We start from the raw sequence: 11,796 nt of genomic DNA, 5'->3' as shown, positions 1-11,796 counted from the left end.
AGGCCGAACCTTGAATACCCTCCACCATTTTGAACGAATTTAGCAATTTTCAAAAAATAAAAACCGTTAAAAATATAACGACGTGGACATGCATAGGCAACTTTTATCATAATATTCAAATGCCAAACTTGAAAAAAATCGGTGGATAAAGTAGCTAAAATCATTAAAATACCGGGTATAGGGAGTTAACTTGGCATAATCCATATTTCATTCTCTAACAAATATGATTTTTTAAATTTTGACTCTTCATGGAATTTTACATAAAGAATTGGACCGACTTAGCCAATTTTGCTTAAAATATAATTAAAACTTACAAACTTACACAACCATACTTTTTTCATTGAATACCGTGAAAATCTCTTTGCTCGCTATCAATCCCATCTGTCACTAGTTATGTATGGACAGTTTATCGGGTCTCCTCTTACAACCCATGTACATACACATAAATATTCTCATGTTCACCCACATTTTACATGTATAATGTATAAGTGCATTGTGCACCCTCAACATGATAGATGCCGTTAAATACCCTTAAGCATTACTTGATGCCAGTTGCTTAACGGCATGTTCTCAATCTTTCATATATCTGCTGAGAGATTTGCTTTAATTACTCGTTGGGTTGTATTGAAATTTTCAGCAAAAGGATATTAAATGAAAACATATAGTGGCCGATATGCTGGGACTGGGAGTGATGTTAAATAATGAAAATTGAAAAGTTGAAGATACAATTTAAATCAATTCGAAATTACACCCCTGTAATGATTTATTGTTATCACGCTCTTTGGGAATGTCTTTAGAATTACAAACAGCTGACAAACAACTTGTTTTATATTTCATCATTTTGTGAATTTTCTACAGCAAGATATCTGACTACATAAATTCCACGAAAAATGCGTTAAGCCAAATGCGACATAAGAATGTTAACTTATCGTTTTCTAGGAAACAATAGATGTAGACAATCTAAAAGCTTAAAATGAATATTGTGGATTTATTTATTTTAAGTAGGCAATTTCTTACAGCGTTAGTAATCGTCATAAGGGAGAATCCCCAAATTATAAACCAGTAAGAAAAGACAAAAGTTGGGCGGTGCCGACTTTACGATACCAAACACCACAGTATTTATTTAGTAGAGTTCCATGTAGCAAATAAACGTTCATATTGGCAATTTAGGTGTTAATTGCGTATTAAGCGGTTTAAATTTGAAATAGGTTAAAACTGGAATATGGAAGATATATCTTAATCGATTTCCATTAAAACTGACTAAGGTAAATTTATGTTGCTATGGAGTGCATATTATGACTTTCAGAATACCTAGATATAAATTCGATGTATTTCTGATCTGTATCTGATATCTGGCACATTACGAATGTTGGGGTCTTAAACCCCAAATCGTTTGAAACATACATATCGGAGCTATAGATATATCTGAACCGATTTTCAGCACTAGCTTCCGCGATGAAATCGATCGGGTGTGCCAAAATCCATTCTATTTGTACAAATAATACACATATGGCTCACAATAACACTGAAATCGGACTCCCATATATATTATATGGGAATTATAACTGAATCTGAACCAATATTCAGCAAAATTGCCAGACATACTCTTGAACCGAACCTGGCTGCGTGTGCTAAAATTTGATTCGGACTAGTATTAAGCATTTAGTGCACAATACTTATAAAATCGAACGACACTATATAAGGGAGCTATATCCAAATCTGATCCGATAACCACCAATTTCAATAGCTTTCGTGTGTCTATCTCGCTTCCTTCTCCATGTTACAAAAAAATTGCACAAAGACATAATACCCTGTACCACAGTGTGGTGTCGGGTATAAAGATATGGATTGAAGAGGTTTTGTGGGGGCGCCCATAGTTATTCAAATATTTTGGTTAGTTCTCACACCATAATACATGTTTAATACTTACGTTAGGTACATAAATGTGCAATAAAGGCCCGCTCCTTTCGGTACCTGTTATAGGGTCTTAATTTTGAGTAATCATGATTCTCGTATGAGTCGAAGGAGATTATCGAGTCGATCCAAAATGTGCACATTGTAATATCATTGTCCAACTAAGAACCGATGTGAAGAAGGATAATAGCGTTGGATAATTAAATGTACAGGGTGAGATAAAAAGACTGAAAAAAGTCAAATGCCATAATTTTTAATTTTTTTTAAATTTTATTGAATAAAAGCAAACAATGTCGGTAATAGCATACTATTTTAGAATAAATTTAGATTTGTTCGAATTGGTCACCTTTGGCACGAATAAGGGCCTTCAAACGCCCAAAGAAACCGTCACCCGCTGCCCGAATGTTGCTCTCCGGTATTTTCCATTGGTCCATTCCCGGCGAATCGCTTCCTTGAGGGATTAAAACTTTGGTATTTTTAAGTGCCAAACTTGCTTTCCAAAATACTCCCGACACAATAGTCAAACGGTGGTTATTTGCGCTGGAAATGAAGCGAGAAACCTCATTTTGTAACCATTCCTGGATGGCGCGTGCTGAGTGCGATGGTGCTGAGTCCTGTTGGAATGTCCAAGGTCTGCGGCCAAAATGTTTGCGTACCTAAGGCTTTAATACACACACCAGAATGTTTTTGCGATAATATTCGGCATTTATTCTGAAGCCACTGTCGATTAATACGAGCGGAGAGCAATGCGGCTGTAATGGCGGCCCACACCATCGCCATTGACGGCGCTTGAGTTCTGGTGTCCAACTGATGGTGCACATTTTCAGTTGACCTCTTTGGCAAGTAAACACGATAATTTTGTTTGTTTACAAACTGATGGACAAGGAATGTTTTCTCATCGGAGAAAACCAAATTCGGCAGTTCACCAATTTCGGCCAAGCGAAGGAACTCTTTAGTTCTTTTGAGTCTATTTTCTTTTTGTTGCGGTGTAAGTTCTTGCACTTTTTGGAATTTCAATGGCTTTACCACCCCGAGCTCATTTTTCAATATTTGCCGAATGGAATATTGCGATATGCCCAGCTCACAAACCATTTTTCGGCCACTGCGACGCGAGTCCCGATCAAGTCGCTTATTTACCTTTTGAATCTGCTGATGTTGCTGTTTTCTTCCGCCCCTTCCTTGACGTCGGGCTTCGCCAGCAGTATCACGGTAACGAGCGATGGTACGAGACACAAAAGATTTATTCACATTTAAATACTGGAGTGCTCTAACTACAGCCACTTGCGGTTTTCCAGCCAAATATAAAGAAATCACACTATCACGCTTGAATTGCATCGCGAAAAACTTTTTTCTGGAAAAATCTCACCAAAATGCTTTTGTATGCTTGTAAACAATACAATAAGCAGTCACTGAAATACTTTTAACAGCTGTCGGACGAGTGACTTAGAAATGAAAGAAGTTGGTTGCAGTTTTTTCGTCTCACCCTGTATTTTAGTTAACATCTGTTTGTGCGAGATCCATTTTCGGACATTTTGCGTGAATTCAGGCCGTCAATTTTTTTTTTGTCGTTTTAGTGAAGAGATTCCGTCACAGATCGTCATATTTTCAGTCCATATTCGAAATTGTACTTTATTGTACTAAATTGTATTTTATTGAACCACCATTTTTGTACAGGATTTTTGTAATTTTTTTCTGGGTAAAGAATTTGTTTATACACCTTATCTTTCCTTCCAAGGAATTGCTCGATTTTGCAAACCAAATACTCGTACTTTGTCCAAAGAAAATAATATTTTTACCTCTTATTTGTGGTCATAGAATATTTGGCAATGTCATGTTCTTGTTTTATATCCCAATCCCTGAAATACCTTCTATGTCTATATCAATGTCTGCTGTATACAATAATATTAATAATATAGAATTGAATAATGTTATTATTTCGATAATAAATAAATATTTATTGTCTGAAACTCAGCACGAAATTAATAAATATTCTCTGATTGAAATGATTTTCTCCCTACAACGATATGCTTTTGTTATTTAGTTTTCATTGTGGATTTAGTTAATGGGCAAGAAATTGTGTGAAGCTATTGCATGTTAATATCTTACATGCAATTTTCCTTTAGGCAAAACATATTTCATGGGAATTGGATTGAACTCATGTGATTATGAATATGATTTATTGGCAATTAATTGTAAGATATTAGTCGTATTGTTCTTGACATTAGTTGAGAACTTTTTAATCGAGAAAATACATTTTTTTTCAATTTTGACTGACAAAATAGGGCTCTCTAAATGGCAAAGAAAAAGGGTTTAGGGCTAGAAAATTAAAGTTGCCATTAGCAAAATTCGTATTTTGGAAATGTATCTAAAAACAAGTAAGCAAAAGCTATAGTCGTGCGTGGCCGACTATATGATACCCTACAACACTACAATATGTTAAAAGTCCCCTTATGTCCAAATCCATTTTTGAGGATTTCGATTTTTCTGTTTTTGGTTCTTTTGAACCCCTAACTATTTTGCGATCATCTCTTAAAGCAAAAGGGCCCTCTGTACCCCTATATTTAGCCTCATCTGTATGATAAGCTTATCTACGATATTTGTATGGATTTTTTCCCACAAAAGTAGTGGTCTATTCTGTCCTAAACTCTATCTTCATGCGAAATTTCGTGCCCTTTGTATCCTATTTGTGACTTTTATAACGGCTAAAAAATCAGGACATCTTTGAAAACAATGAGCCTAATCCTTCTGAGCCTAACCTACCCCTTTTCGTGAGGATAATTGCAATCTGTATATAATAACCCCAACTTGTGTTGTAAAATGAAAAAATATTACAAAATATATTCTTCAATATTATAAGTCAATGTGAAAAAATCGCATGCGATAAAAAATGTGAAAAAATAAAAATATGTCACAAAATACTGCAAAATATATGTTAACATCATTATTGACATCTTTTTATGCGATTTTTTTAGATATTATTCTTTTATGCCAAGAGAGCATGCTGAATTGACAATATTTGTCAAAATAGTTCTAGCCATTCCTGAGATATAAGCATTCTAGCTAACATCCCCTTCCTTTGAATATAATCATTGTATATATTTATCCGATATATTTACTATCGGGATCTACGTAACGGTCAGAATTTACCTGTTCGTCTATTTGTGATTTTGCCGGGATTACAAATATTCGCGGCTTACTGGAAAATTTAACTATTATTTAACGCAAATGTTATGGTCTATTTCACCCACTAAATATTACCCGATGACCATCAAATTGGAAGGTTTCTGCCCAGCCCTAAGCTCTGGCCCCATTGCGACTGTAAAGCAAGTGCAAAATCAGCAATTTTTTTTTTTTTTTTGGTCCATTTCAACCCCTAAATATTATGCGATAATATCCAAAAGAGATTACGACTCTAGCGTGATTACAACAGACGGACTGAAGGACTGACGGTCAAGGCTACATTGTCTTAGAATTATACGCTGATCAAGAATATATATATATATATATATACTTTGTTAGGTCTAAAATAATTGTTTCGACTAGTTACAAACGGAATGACGAATATAATATACCATCCACACTATGTATGTATGTAGGGTATAAAAAACTTCGACTCCCCATATTACGCATAACACCCCCACCCCTATTATGAATCGTTTTACTTCTTCTTATGTATCCTCTCTTTAACAGGATTTAATATAAACGTATACATTGAGGTATTTTAACATTTATTAAAATCAACAACTTATATCAAATTTTATTAATGTTATGATCCGAAATACCAGTAGAAGTTGGCTGAGGCTGTCCAATTTCGAATATTATGATAAAACTATTATGGTGCACTAAGTTTCGAATACATTGGATACTTCCTTTGTCATATACGAATTATATGATTTTTTTAGTCGACATTTGAACATATTTTGTGGAGAAGGGTGGCCTTATATCAAACTACATCTATGATCATGTTCTACTTCCTTTACAATAAAAAATATTTATAATTCTAACAATAAGTCGGGGCGTTTTAAAATAGTAATAAAATTTAAATGCCACATCATTATTCCCCATCATTATTGTAGAAAAAGTTTTTCCATGAAACTGATACAACGTAGGCAAATAAGCTTTTGTTCTTCTTGGCTGTTGCAGCTACTAACGAGATAAATTAATGACAATGTAAAGAATGCGCTAAAGAAGCCCATGAAGACAGTGAAAATAATATAAAAATAGTATATTGTAATATAACAATAGAAAAGCGCTGTGATTCTGCATTGCTAAGGGAGAGGGAGAGAAACAAGAACAATGATATAATTTCTGGAAGGTCAAATGTGAGACATTCTAAATGACAAATAATAAGGACAGGGCAATTTAAAAATAAATGTCAAGAAATGTAATATATTTTTATTGTCACTTGAAGAATAGCATTGCCATTGTAAAAGCTTGACAATATAAAAGAAGAATTTGTACTTTAAATAAAAGCTAGGTTACCTAAATTATATTTATAAAAAAATAAATAAATTGAAAAAACAAATATTAATTTGTATACAACCCAATGTAGATGAGAGAATTTAAAAGAAAAGCCGGCATAGAATAGCATTAGTTATAAATGGCCTCATTAATTAGTTTGATAACCTTTTGGTAAAAATTGAAGTCTTAATTACAAAGACTTAGGCATTCCCTTCCATACCTAATACTTTAATAAATGATGTTTTAATTAACATTTGTTAATCAATTTATACAATTTATTACTCATTTCCGTTTGCTGTCTAATTGTTGAATTAATGAATACCTTTTAGCTACGCAAATATTAAACAGCAAAAGTTTTAACAACATGTGGTAGAACATAACAACTTCTACTGTCCTGGCAACACCCTCGTTCATAATGGGCCACACAGAAAAAAGTTTGCATGTAATTGAATAAAAAGGGGAACAAGCTGTCCAATTAAAAGTTTCTAACACGTATATGAATTTTACATAAGCAAGTGAAGTTGTAGGGCATAAACAACAGCAACCTGTTACGGATCGCGTGGTTTAGACTTAATAATGTTTAACTCTATGTAAAATAAAGCTATGTAATAATAGATAAACATAATGAATATAGCTCTAACATAATGACGCACATTTTCTTCTACCGGTGGTAAAATGCAAACATAAACTAAATTGTTCAAATAGAGTTGTGACACAAAATGGGTGCCAAATTCTTTGGGAAGAGAGTTCCTTTTTGAGAAGGTAAATCCTTTGTTTAATATATATAGGATCTCGAAAGACAGATTCTCCTTGAGTCTACCATCGAAGATGTTGTGTGATAAATTTTATGTGTATGACCCTGAAGTGTATAGTATAATCGTATTTTAAGAGGTATATGAAAGTTGTTAAAAAATAATAATAAATAAATAATGTTCAGAAAAATTCATGAAACCTTTATTTACATTAATAGTATGGTCCATATAGTTTAAGGTTGAAGATTATTTTATGCGAATGTTGACCACGAATGCGTTCCAAATGATCTATCCGCTTAGTCCAATTTTTACATACTCTTTAAAACATTTTGACTGGTATCTCACGAAAATACTTCAATGTTGTCTTCCAGTGTGTCAATTGAAGCGGGCTCGTCTGTATAGACATTATAGCCCCACAAAAAATAGTCTAAATGCTCAAATCGCACGATCTAGTCGGCCAATTAATCCGATCCCGAACGATCACTTCAGTGTTGAAAATTTAATAAACTCAGATTTTTTCTATATTTACCGTTATAAAGTCACCCTTTTGGTTGACTACATGACTTCTTATACCTTCAGGTATATGTCTAGAGAGGGTATACAGGGTGAGATGAAAAAACTGTAACAAACTTCAGACTGCTGTCATTTCTAAGGGACTGGGCCGACAGCTGTTAAAATTATTCAAGTGACAGCTCATTATATAGTTTACAAGAGCACAAACGCATTTTGGTGAGAATTTTCCAGAACAAAAGATATTCGTGATGGAATTCAAGCGTGATTTCTTTATATTTGGCACTCCAGCATTTAAATGTGAAAAAATCTTTTGTGTCTCGAACCATCACTCGTTACTGTGATACTGGTAGCGTAGCCAGACAAACAGCAACATCAGCAGAAATGGTTCGAAAAGTAAAAAAGCGACTTGATCGAAACCCGCGACCTCGAACATTTGCCGCAGACCTCGAACATTCCTACAGGACTCAGCACGCGCCACCGAAGAATGGCTACATAATGAGGTTCCTCGCTTCATTTCCAGCGAACAATGGCCACCAAAATCTCCGGATACCAATCCGTTGGACTATTATGTCTGGAGTATTTTGGAAAGCAAGATTGGCACTAAGAAATACCAAAGTGTCGATCACCTGAGCACGATAACTCTCGAAGTGAGTACACGATTTGTTCCAAACTTTAAAGTATAATCCGAATTTGTTCTTACCTTGCAAATGCTAATAATTGCATTACTGCTAGGTCATGTGCGAAAATGGACAAAATCTGTCCACTTCATCAAGTACCACCCCCACAAAGGGTCAACATTTTAAATAATCCTAACTTTTATAAAATGTGACGTTAGAGTTCCATTGCCATCAAATTAAACACATAAGAATATTTTTATTAACCCAAGGTATGGTGTGAAGATGGTACCTCCCCCACAAAGGGTCAACATTTTGAATACCCATGAAGCTCATAAAACGCCATATTAATATCCGCTTCCATTCAGACTAGGCAAATCTCAATATTTCTATTAATTCAAGATCTGTTATAATGATGGTAGAGATCGGACTGTCCCTTCTGGCACCTCCCCCACAAAGAGTCAAAGTTTTGAAAAACCAAAACGATTAAAATGCGAATTAAGCATCCGGTTCTATTTATATTTCACACATCCCATTATTTCTACTAACACAATATCTGATGCGAAGATAGAAAGTGTCGGTTCACACCTTCCGTTAACTTCCCCACAAAGGTTAAAATTTTTGAATAACCAAAACGATGACAAAATCCGAAATAAGCATTCAACTCTCCTCATATTTCACACATCTCATTATTTTTAACTAACACAAAATCTGCTGTGAAAATAGGATATATTGGTAAACTCCTTGTGGTACCTCCCCCACAAAGGGCCAAAAATTTCCAGTAGTTATGTATGTCATAAACAAGTCGGCGATTCTATACAAACTTGCTATATGTAAATATTTCTCTTAACTAGAAATCTAATGTTAATATGTAATTTTTCGGAATTTATGATTTTGTACAAATCCAATTTTATACAAAATCAATCAAATAAATGTTTGATTTTCTGTAAATTTTGAATATACCAATATTTTTATCTGTATTAGATGAAGAGGAATACATCCGTCAACTACAACTGGTACCTCACGCATATTTCCAAAAAAAAATTGCACATATCTCATATAAAGTATTGAAAGTAGGCGATATAATCCAAATATGGCACGTTGTAATATTTATATCAGACAATAATAGCCAAATGCTTCAGAACCTCCCCCCATAAAGGGTCAACAGTTTGAATAATCATAACGCAAGGCTGGGGTTATACATATGTCTGCAAAACAGACTGATATAAAAATGTTGGCCATAAAATTTAGATATATTTTTAATATTTTGCAGTTGGCATGTTCTTTTTTATGCCCTCAACCTTGGAAAGGTGGGTATATTAACTTTGTCATTCCGTTTGTAACATCCATAAATATTCGCCATTGACCCCATAAAGTATATATATTCATAATCAGTATAAAATTCTAAGTCGATTTAACGATGTCCGTCTGTCTGTTGAAATCACGATACAGCCCACATTATTTGACGTAGAACGTCAAAATTTAGCAGAACAATTTCCATTGTGTTTAAGATGGTTGGTATTGAAAATTAGATATATCGGTCCACGCTTCGGTATAGTCTCCATATAACGGAACCTCGCATTATTCGATATTTTGATGATTTTTGACAAATTTCTTCATGGATTTTTCTAAAAATTGGTATTTCTGGGTCATAATGGTTTCTAGCTCGTGTGACGAAACATTGTACACGGTACCTCCCAAAATTCAGTATTTTGATGATTTTGCCAAATTTTTTTTCACAGATTCGTCTAAAACTTGGTATTCGTTGGTCATAATGGGTTCTAGCTCCGGTGGAGAAAAATTGTATATAAAGGTCTACGTTTTGGTATAGCCTCCAATATAAAGGTGCCGATTTGACGATTTTTGCCACATTTTTAAAAGGAATTTGTCTAAAAATTGGTTTTTGTGGGTCATACTGGTTTCTAGCTCGTATGGCGAAACATTGTATGTATAGGTCCACGTTTTGCTAAAGCCCCTCATAGAACGGTACCTCCTGATATTCGGTATTTTGATAATTTTTGCAAAATTTTTCAGGGGTTTATTTAAAAATTGGTATTTATTTGTCATAATGGGTTCTATAATTCAATATTCCCCATCTGGTCACAAGCAAAAATACATAGCGCTATATGTTGGAATTTTGACTCAAAAAATACTAATACTCGGAATTCATAATAGTCCAATAAAGAGGATTTTCCACCTCCTGATTGTGACATTAAATTTAAGCTTCATTTTTATAATTTCTTCGTAAAACTTACTTTACATTATTGTTAAACACCATACAATGTAAGAATGGGTATTCTCCATTCTACTTTCCCTAAAAAGTCAAATTCATTATCAACGGCCTTTTACTTTGTACTTATCAATAAATAATTAATTTTCTTTTCATCAATTTTTTTTTTTTTTATAATTTCGTCAATTTGATAACTTTTTATTGTTTTGGCAAATTAAACCATTTGTTTTAATATTCAAAGAATAATTTCTTTTAAACTCTTTGTTAAAAGGCAGCGAATAATTTTATTTACACACGTAGGACGATTGTACGAAATGTTTCTATTTGAGTTTTAATGTCGAATTAAAAAGTTATAAAATTGAATTGAAAAAGTTTTACGCCGACAATGTGATTTTCTTGAAAGCAGCATGTGTGGGACTTTGTATATTGTCTTAACAATTTAATTATTGACTTTGAAAATTAAGTAATAATAAGAGCATTGTGGGCATATAGTAACGGAATTTTGTAAAATAATTGGATCCTATTAGTTGAGAAGAAATCCATAAAATGTTTAGAGTGTTGGATTTTACTAAAAATAAGAAGCTTACGTTTTGGTTCTGCAAGAGTGGCTATCACCACGCTTTATTTTAGTGAAATGTTAAATAATATAAAAAGTACTCCATGGCATCAGGTTGACTTTAAACCCTAGTCTCCATAAACTTTATATTTTTCCAACTCTTAGCCCAAAGCCAGTGAAACATTTCCACCAGTCGAAACCTTTGGAAAATATTTATTCTAATAACTTTATTATTTTGTTTAAAATAATTATATTCTACTTTTCTTTTAAATCAAATTTGTCCATTTCGAAAATTGACAATAAATTTAACCTAAATCACCCATAGCTATTATGGACCATGGCTGTTTGCAAACTTTGCCGGAAACAAGTAAACAACTCAACTCAAATTAATTAAAAAGCTAATATCCGACAAACTCAAATTAAAGAGTGTACATTGGCCTAAGTTTGAGAAGCATTTAACAATTATTTTCAAATTTGTTATTAATACATCTCATCATAAACTGTGCAAATCTTTCTTGACATAAAGTTTTCATTCGAGTTGTTTAAATTTTAATTAAAAATAAATTACGATTGAACAGAGCTATAACGAACTCCTTTAGGCTAAAATTTATGGATTTCAAAGCATTATAATAAGAAGATTGTGCTTAAAATTTATTAACCTATTTGACTGTATTAAAGGAATTGTTTGTCTTTAATATTTCATGTTGTCCATCTGCGCCGTAGATTGGAACATAGAAACGTACAAAATTGGCCAGC

Source organism: Musca domestica, unplaced genomic scaffold, assembly GCF_030504385.1.
Source record: "Musca domestica strain aabys unplaced genomic scaffold, Musca_domestica.polishedcontigs.V.1.1 18, whole genome shotgun sequence".
Taxonomy (NCBI): Eukaryota; Metazoa; Arthropoda; class Insecta; order Diptera; family Muscidae; genus Musca; species Musca domestica.
This window is presented reverse-complemented; position numbering follows the sequence as displayed.